The sequence below is a fragment of the Cebidichthys violaceus genome, unplaced genomic scaffold (assembly GCF_023349555.1).
Source record: "Cebidichthys violaceus isolate CVI_PGR_0920_01 unplaced genomic scaffold, fCebVio1.0.p SCAF_13, whole genome shotgun sequence".
Taxonomy (NCBI): Eukaryota; Metazoa; Chordata; class Actinopteri; order Perciformes; family Stichaeidae; genus Cebidichthys; species Cebidichthys violaceus.
This window is the reverse complement of record NW_027176296.1, coordinates 14,915,580-14,926,156: the sequence shown is the minus strand read 5'-3', so window position 1 is coordinate 14,926,156 and position 10,577 is coordinate 14,915,580.

Sequence of the window (10,577 nt, the reverse complement as noted above, 5' to 3'; positions counted from 1 at the left end):
CTGCAAGGTGCTTAGTGAAGAAATTAAGAGGACTGTTTCATAGCCTAGAGTGCCACTTTTAGGAGAAAATGCAACCTCTAAACCAGCCAAGGGGTGATAGACATTTTAATTACATGGTAAATTTTGATATTTTTTTTTCCCCGTGCCCGAGAAAGAACTCTTAAGCGCTGTCGTGTGCTCAAGATTTGGCATTACGTACCCCGTCCCCCGTCCCCCCCCCTTCCATTTCCGCGGCTATATACGAAGTGACACAACTGTTAACGAGGAGCTCAGCAGAAAAGACGGGGTTGAAAAAAAAAAAAAAAAAAAAAAAGGGAGCTCCTCTTTGTGAGTCCCATTCAGCGCGATTTGTCCCCCTTTGTAGTCCTAATTATGTGCCAAAGTAGGATAACAGAAGTTCTCAACTCGGCCATTATGCCAGCACAAAAAAAGAGACGCATACAAGAAGCTGATCACTTTGGAATTAGCAAACATGATACTATACGAGGAGAGAGAAAAAAAAAAATCATTAATACCGTCAGGGATTAGAGGTTCTGATTAAAGGGTAGCTTCTACCGTATGCAAATTAGTGATAGGCATTTATCAGCGCCTGGGCAAGCTGTCTTAGCTGCAAAGCCACATATGTTTTTTAGCTGATTAAAAAACTGCTTGAAGTTGCAGGCTTTTTTAATGGCGGGGAGGGAGAGAGAGGGAGAAAGAGAGAGGGAGACGGAGAGAGAGAGAGAGAGAGAGAGAGAGAGAGAGAGAGAGAGAGAGAGAGAGAGAGAGAGAGAGGTTGTGAGGCAACTCATTTCCTTTTGGCCAAATTCCCACAATCGCTCAGAGCGTTTGCCTTAATTCCTCCTTTATTAGCTACATTCTTTTGTATATAATTAAAACATTTCTCAAGTGAGCCTATGCGTGCTTGTTTTATTATATTTATTTATTTTCTGATATTTTCTTCTCTTTTTTTTTTCCATTAGCAAACATATTGTATTGCACACAGCCCTTTTTTTTTTGGACTGTATCACCACACAGCCTTGATGCTTCTCCCTGAAAGAGCCCACGTTTAGAATGGTGGCTATGAGGGCAGAATTAGGTGAGAATTTGTCAGCAGTCAGCCATTGTGTGCGTGTGTGTGTGTGTGTGTGTGTGTGTGTGTGTGTGTGTGTGTGTGTGTGTGTGGAGGGGGGGGGGGGGGGGGGGGGGGGGGGGGGTCCTCTGTGTTATTATATTTCCTTTCATATGGAGGTGACCCCCTTTGTGTTAACAAAGAACACGAGGATGAAACTGAGCTCTGCGCGCTTCTCACCCGGCGCTGATAATGCCGTGGTTACCCAGCACCCCCCTCTTCTTCTCCTTGAGGGAACACTTTAATTTATGCTTTTTCATCTCCCTGGGCGCGGGCCTGTTAACCTGCTCCGTGCACGGCCGACTCCGGAAAAGGGAAACCTCTTACTGCACGCCAGACTGCTGCGTCAAAGTCTCCCCTCCTGACGCATCCCCAACCAAACAACAAGGTGAAACTAAGAGATTTATGATTTGTTGCATAGTGAAGACGTCACTGCACATGTCTCAGAGGGAGTACCGTTCATCTAGCCGGTTACTGTAGGACGGCTCCGGCCACTTCCATCATCATCACAATCTAGTCCAAATTTTCATCAGTAGGCCGCTTGTTGTCTAGTGACTCACAACTGACGTCAAATCAAATTCATTCCTCACATTTTTTTAGGATTTTTATGGTTGCAGCACAATTAATCAGACAAAATACTAAACGATCGGGGACACAAAATCAATTTTAAAGTAAAGTGTCGTCCAGCCTGACAGCTCTGTCCATTTTGTAACAATCAAAATAAGGATCTGCCTCTGGCGGTGCAATCTAATACTATTAAGAACAATTAGTAAAGTATTGTAAGTACAGCTGTGTGGTACTTTATACTACTAAATACTGTATATTTTACTTTAACCAGTGTGCGACATACCCAGTGGAAATCGGGAGGGGCGGGGGGGGGAGAGAGATCCCCATCTGTTGCAGCCGTGTCATTTACGGTAGAAAATCCTATCTCTTGCACTCGGACTTGTGATTTTAGAGACAACGCCCCAACTTAAAAAACGGTTATGAAAGGTGAAGCTGACATCAGTGAGATAAAGTTTTAAACAATAACGCTGGATTATGTATCGCATCATTTCCTGTGAATTCCTTGTGCGTGGTAAGGCTGTTTGAAGCCGGCCGGGGAATGGCGGACTCCGTCAATGGAAACTACATAACAGAGAGGTCATTAGGAATGGAAATACATTGATGAAAAAAAAAAAATCATCCATAGTATCAAAAACAGGGTTTGATTTGATACAAAGCTTAAAGGTTATAACTTTACGTCAAATGTTGAGTGCAGGACTTTTGTTTGGTTTAAAGAATGTCAGCACCTCTTAACCCGCTGTCCGTCTCACTGTGAGATTATTTATGTTAGTATGTACAGCTTTGTGGTCTTAGTGCGAATAAATGGTAAATGCACGGATCAAATTAATGGTAAATACACATACATTGTAACGACGAAAGCTATATTCATGTTGAACCTCATTCATGAATGCATAAAGAATCCATGAGTGGGCCACATCTCCTCCCATGGGTGGACCACATGTTAGACACACGAGTGGAGGCCATTGTGGTCTGCAAAAACCATTACTTATTCACGGCGGACCAATAATACGGTGCAAACCAGTGATTCAATAAATGACATTGTGGCAAAGAAGTCATGTAATTGAAATATCTAGAAAAGGATAACAGTGACTCTAAATGATATAAAATGATGAAGACAAAAAAAAAAAAAAAAAAAAAAGCACGGTCCAAAGATGGGCTAGCGGTTGCCTTGAACGGTCTGGAAGGAAAGGCCTAAATAGTGAAGCCATAGAAAAATGATGAAAAGATCTATTGTTGCTTTTGAAGGCAACCCCTATCTCTCAAGGACATCTAATTAACAGACAACAGCTGAGTCCATTTCAAATGGTAATATTTTTTCTCTTAAATGCATCATTTTCAATGCCTTATGGCTTACTTCACCAGACATTAGCAGTTCTTTTTTTTCCCAGAGAGGGCTTTCATGCTTTATTTCAGTATTCTATATATATATATATATATATATATATATATATATATATATATATATATATATATATATATATATATCTTTATGCTTGTACAGGCATTTCTCTCTGATCTCTTTAAACATACAATAGTGAATTGGTGGGTGATGATAGGTAAGCCTTTCAACATGCTTGTTGGTCTTTGGCACATCACAGTTTTTCAATGAACGGCTTTCAATTGGGTCTCATTTGGCCAAAATACGGCCTGGGTGAAATAAATTGCGACAGCCAGTAGTTCATATATATATATATATATATATATATATATATATATATATATATATATATATATATATATATATATATTCAAGAATGAGTGCTGTAGTCGTGCTTTCGGTTCAGAGAATCACTCTGACAACTTCTTTGTAGAAAATACTAGTATGAGGTGGCCTTACATGCCACAGTATACCACTTTTACACCTGGTATTAACAGCACTCTTGACAGCTATCCACTCAAACAGGAACATCAGCACATATTTTCTCCAGTCTGTCAAGTTCGAAGTTGAAACTGAAATAATTCCTTTTTTTTTGTGTAAGGAAATATAAACCGAAATATAAACTGATAGTGCGGCTCATGAGCATATGTGCTCTGTGTTTTAAAAAGAGGATGACGTTGGTTTTGGACATATTTGTGGTAAGTGTTTCTCATTTCAGCTGTTCACTGTTAACTTAATAAGCACACAGACCAAATGCACACCACATATACATATATGTTGATTTCTAAGCAAAACATTATTTTCATTTTAGCTCAACTTTTTTTTTTTTAAGCCCCACACATCATGTAAAACCCAGGTCAAGCCGGCTGCCACGGTGATTTTGATGCGCGTCTATTCAAGCTGTTACGGTAGCGGCGCGTGGAGCGGTCTAAAAAGGGATGAAAAAAAAGTTGCGTTTCAGCAATAATTTCTTGGAAAAGTTAGCTTAAATCATATTGTGACACTTAGAAAATGTCATCATTATTTTAAACTCTCATGAATATAATGAAGAAATGCTTTTCCATCAGAAGGTTGCTGACATTTGTATTGGATCTGCCCGTGGCTGAAGCGCAAAGAACAAATACACCCTAATAGTACAGCCAAAAAAAATGTTTGGTGCAGGTAAAAAAAAATGTGGTGAGTGTACACATGAAGTATTTGGAGGCCTGTAGATGCCTGCTGTCAACTTCCTATGAGAGATTTCATTAGATAAGTGTGTACCTGATGCAATTACACACACATAGTCAGAGGCAGAGGCGCTAACTACTCACACTGTGCACCTGACGTTCTGTCTCCCCCATGGGGAACGTCTAAAATCAATAGCAGCTACGCTAAAGATGTAGCTCGCCCATCTGACCTGTCCTCCCCTCGTCTTCATCACAGGCTGTTTGCCTTTCTCTCTCGATACCGTTCACCCCTCCCCTCCTGGCCCCCTCTAAATGATGTACCCGCATGCTCTGAACAAGGCGCAAATTGTTTAAGACAGTCAGTCTGGGATGAAGTGAGTCCCATGTCCTCGGGGCTGACAATATACTGAGAATATATGCAGAGGAATAGCAGGTCAGAGTTCAGACAAAAGACCTGATCCAGCCCTTTAGTTTCCAAGGAGGGGAACCGAGTGTGCTTAAATGTCTTGGGAGTCGTTTGCCTCTTGATTTTGGAATCAATGAAGGGGGAGAAAGGGGAGGGTGGAAGGTTTCTGTAGCAGAAAATGGCATTAGAGTTAATGACCAAGTTTGTCCCAGAGGGGTAGTCCATATTAAAGCTATTTCAGCACTGACAGCACTCACCACATGACCTGACTGATTAATAACAAAACGGTGCTCAAATAGGAATAACAATAAGTGTCAGTCAGTGTGAAAGGAAAACAATTATTCGGCTGCACTTGTGCTGTTTTTGTAGTTTTTTGTTGCACTTTATAACGTAACGGAAAGATTCTGTTATTCTCTTAAAAAAAAAATGGCTTATAGTTACACATTTTTGCGATTTGGTTGATTTTTAATAAATACATGCAATCAAGTATTGATTGATTCGTCCATTTTATCTGACTAGTCGATGAATACTTTCGTCATAAAAATGTAATGAAGATTGACCGACAGTCCACAGCCCAGAGATGTTCAATTCATAATTCTATCAACAAAAGAAAAACAGCAAATTCGCACATTTGAGTTTGAAAATATTTACGCTTGTTCCTTTTTAAATTAACTTAAATATTTGATTATGAAGATGATTGACAATTTTTGTCAAACTTTTTGTTTTAGCTCTGAAATAGTTAGGTTACACACGCAAGCCATTTGAAAGCTATTCAAAAAACTTGCTTTGGATTGTTAAAAAGCAAATAAGATGAGAAATCCTTTCAATAATCTTTGCTATTTTTGCCAGTGGGTATAGTTGAGAAATACAAGTAAAACAGAAACATGTACACTGAGGCCAAGTCATCGGCATCTGCAGTCACATGACCCACAACGGTAAAGAAGAAAGTCGGAATAGAGTGCGTATTTCTGTAGGCCAACTTCGGAAGTTAGCTTCGCACTGGATTTTGGATTACTGCAGAAAATAACCTTCATTTTCATCTTCAAATTTTTATGGTTTCGTGAACCACCTATACCACGGTCACATGAGAACGAGGCTGTAAAGGCAGAGTGATCGGCATGGTGACGTTTTGTCGTCTCAATTAGCCACTTGTTAGCAAACGACTTTTTAAGCTTCAAAATTCACAAGAGGTATTTACTGACGTATTTTATGTTGTAGAACAAAACGTTAAAATATCGTATGCTTGTGTTGATCACACAACTTACTTCAGGCATTTAACCAAAAATACACAAAAAATTGACTTTGAGACGAGGTATAGTGCAAAAAATGTTAACTCAATTCCCGCAGCACTTGACAGCAATGGGATGGACATAAAGTTCCAGAAATGTGACCCTTATAAGACTCAGAATGTTTCCTAAAATAGAAAAGGAAAATGTATAACAATGATTCTCAAACACGCATGCGTGACACACATTCACAAAATCACAAAAATAAAGTAGATTTACATTCTGGTCTCTTATGTGGAAAGTCAGAGAGAAATTCCTTCTTTTTTTTTTTTTCTTTTTTTTTTTTTATTGCTCACATCTGTGAGTCAGAATGGTGCTTCAAACCACTTTCGGGCCATAACCACCAGTTGAAAAACTCCTGTTATGTTGAGCATTGTTCTGAATGCTGATTCTATCGCGCGGCGGCAGAGGCCCCATCTGATATTTACCACCGGCAGTCTGCTGGGGGTGACGAGGGGGCAAGGCCAAGTCCCCCGTGTCCAGCTGGAGAGCAGATTAAAGTGCTCTGAAAAGCCGCACACCGCCGCCCGCGATGAGAAAAATAATAATGTGGACATGGCCTTCCCTTTATGACAGTAACAACACATTCTCCGGAGACCAATCTTTTTTTATCAATCCCAAAGAGCAACAAACAGCGCACACCCAAAGCCAGGATTGTATGAGAGGATGTATGGAGTATTTATGATGCTTGTGTGTCCGGGAGGCGATGATGACAAAAGCAGTCAAACAAACTTATATTACTGTCTGACGTTTTTTATCCAAACTGGTACATTGTAGCTTGTTATTTCTTTCAAATAAATGAGGCACTAGTACCTTCTTCTTACAGAGTACCGTGCAGAAAATAAAAAAAAAAACATGGATCAGATATGAACAATTATTATGTAAAGTGGTATTTGGGCCAGACATCATTTATTATACGACCAAGCCTGAGGTAAGCTTTGGTTTTCATCTTTCTTAAATACTTAAAAACAGACAAAAAATGAATAAAAGCCATACCACAAACAAGAATTCAGCAAGAAGCTGGATCCTTTTCTTGAGTAAAAAAAATATGAAGTAATGCATTAGCAATGTTACTTTAAGCTGCTATAATACATATACTTTATATCAACAATGGATCAAATTAATATCTGTAGTGAGAAAGCAATCACCCTCAGTGACGAACCCATAGAACATTACCATATGGTTCAGTCTCAGGGTCAGGCTTAAGTCAAAGTATAGAAGTATTGTCATGACTGTATAACTATAACACTACTTTATATTGACTATTTTATATTAACGGAGTATTTTTTTTATCTATGCTTTAAGGGGGGGGGGGGGGGGGGGGGGGTTTGTACTGTATAAAGCCTCTTGTGGTTCCAGATGGAGCTGCCTGAAATCTGATAAATGTCCTCAAGTGATGTCACTTGAGTCAGTGTGGTGGCTGAAGGCTTAGAAGTTAGCTTACCAGAGCATTTGTATTGTAGGGGTTAGATGCTAAAGAGGAAGAAGACAAATGGAATAAAAAAGACGATATCTCATGTTCTGCTGCATCAGTTTGTATGTTTGTTTTTTTCCTCTTCATTATGAGTCCTTCAGTTATGGAAATGGGTAAAAAAAGTTGTAACGTGTTAGCAGCACTTTAATGTTATGGTTAGCTGAGGTGGAGCTCATGTTACTTATACTTATATTCTACGTTAGCTTACATGCTGCTGGGTAGTTTCATCTATTAAACAAATGTATCACATTGTATTTGTTGATCAAACACGCTCTGTGTATCTATAATGTTAGCCAGTAGCTGATGCTCCATTTATTCTTGATGTGTAGGACGTGTTTGCCCAACTCCATCAGAAGCTATTCCACCATCCAACCAGCCATTCTGACAGGGTACACTGGCCCCTTACAGCTGTCACATGCATTTGTAAAAAGCACGATATTTCCGAGGAGTTCATGTTTAAAGTAGCATCAAATGGAAATATTCAAGTACATCAAAATGATGCTGTTATATGCTGTTCTACTCACTTGATCATGTACGTGACTCTGAGGGTGCAAACATCAGCGAGAGACACACGTCTTTAGCTTTCTTAAGACAGGAAGACATGTTCCACTATGTGCCATACCTGATGATGTGAACTAATACACGTCATGTACAACGATTAAGAAAACAAGTCAGTCGTTCTTAGAGCTCCTTTCACATCGGCTCATAAAACCGCATGTTGTCTTGAATATTTAACACTGTTAAATGTTTGCGTCTCTGCCATTTATTATCGCCAAGATAAGCCCGAGCTACATTTTGTATCATAATAATGCGTGGCAGCTGAGTTGATCTTTACTTTTCATCAGTGATTTGTATCCTTTAAGAAACTGTGTGTGTGTGTGTGTGTGTGTGTGTGTGTGTGTGTGTGTGTGTGTGTGTGTGAGGCTGCCATGCTGCTGTGTGTACAGTAGTCAGATAAAGAGGCTGAAATCAGACTTGTAATCTGGTTTGATTTAAACGTCTTACGGTGCGTGAAGGGTGTGTGGTTTCAGACAGTTTGGAGATTACGCTGACCGCGCTTTGTGTAAAAATTAAAGTTCTTGGGAAGATCAGCATTTGAGCGTTGCTGACTCCGAGGGGGAGCTGAGGTAGACCGAGCGCAGACGGAATGTTGCATTCGTCTGATTCCAGCAGAGCGGCACTACATTTTGGTGGGAATTTGGTGGAGGAAATAAACAAACACGTAAGATTGATTTTGTTTTCTGGGTGTTTCCCATTCTGAGATTTAACAAAAATACATCAATAACAACAATTGGGAATTTTAGAGGAAAGATTTATACTGAGAGTATTTTAGTAAGAACCGTGTGGCTACAGGGCATTTTTATGTTTACTTCTAACGACTTTTACCATGTAATTTCCCGGACTTTAAGGCGGAATTGTCTCACATAAACCCGTACGTATAGAATACTTCCCGGTTTCTTCTGATACTTAAATGTAGGTAAAGGACAAGAAGAAGAAAAAACGAGCCACAAGGGAGCAACGGTTGGGGATTTAGAGTGTAACTTCCAGACAGTTATCATGTAATGCAGCAAAGCCACGCCCACACTCCAGGTAAGCATTATGCGTATGTATTTGCCAAAAAAAAAAAAAAAAAAAAAAAAGTGAAAGGGAGTCTGGAACTGGTTTCATTACATGGCATCTTGAGAAATATTTCCGGCACGTTAACATGAATGAACTTCGTCCAGATTTAATCACGGTCATCAAGAAGACGAACGACCTGAGTTGAAGGGAAGAAAAATGGTCAAATTATCTTTAAAAAAAAATTGTTTAAGCAAGTCGATGACATAAAATTAAACATTTATATTTAAATATTTCCAGTCAGTACTGGTCACTATACGACACGAGAGATGAATGTTGTGTATCAAGCTTGCATGGAACTCCTAAATATTTCAAAACACAACAAATGCGCGTTCGAGACAAAAGCTATAAATCTCGGCGAGATCTCCGCACAGTGAAACACAAAAGCACTTGATCCTTTTCTCGTGTCTCACACTATGGAGCGCCGCGCGGTAAATAGACGCCACACTGAGGGAGTAAAAAAAAGAGATATAAATAGATGTTGTTATTTCTAAACCATCTAATGTGAAACAATGTCATTTGCCCGACAATGCTTTCCCGGCTCCCTTTTAAAACCAAACAGAGCGCTTTAATACCGCCTTTTGTTTCGCCTGTCTTTCCGCTCTATTATTGCAAAGAATTGTTGCTCCAGATCCACAGAGGAACTCACATGCTCCAGATTAAACTGGTCACCATAATCAGGCTGCCGAATTTAATTGTAAGAGCCTCTGCTGGCACTGTTTTCTCTCTCCTTCTCCTGTCCTCCTTGACAAAAATCTGACAGTGGCTTTGCATGGCAAACCTGTTTAATGAATGACTAATCCAGGAAGAGCGCATTATGGCAAACTGTCACACACACATTGTAGCAATATTAACTTGAATTTACATTATCATCCTCTGGTAATGCTGGAGTATTTGGATTTCCATTAATGCATGGCCTTTTCTGTGTGAAAAGCAAAAACAGCAGTGAACTAAATCTGTTCTTTTTCGTCCCCCCCCCCCCCCTCTCTTTTGATTGGATGTTGGTGTTAACGCCGTACATTGGCGCTTTCTTTATTGGGATGACAGCTCCGAGGCTTCCCTACTCCTCGCAATCAAGCCCGCAAACAAAAGACCCGGCTCGCGTTACTCAAAAAAACCTCTTCCCAAGCAGCCGAGCCAAACTCCTATTACACCATTGTGCTGCTGCTGTAAATCAACAAGAACAATGAGGGGAGAGGCGCAATCACACAAGGCCGGCACCGTCATCCACATAGAAACATGAACCCAAAGAACAATGAATCAGACACTCTTGTGGAGGAGAAGAGAAAAGTACTTTTCCTCCGCTGGTTATTTATTGTGTTTATCTTCCAGCTCTCTATTCAACGTTTATGTTTTTATTATCCGATTCGTGACGCGTCGGACTTGGAGCAAAGTAAATCCGGAGGGGATTCGTTTAGTTTTTCGAGGATCATTTCTAGCGGATGGTTGTGGAGGGAAAAAAAATGCAAATAACATAGAAATAATACAACTTATTTGAAAGTTTTTTTTTTGACATTGCACTTCCTGTATCACCGATGTAGTTTGCCTCAGAATGGATTTTATTCAGTGGGG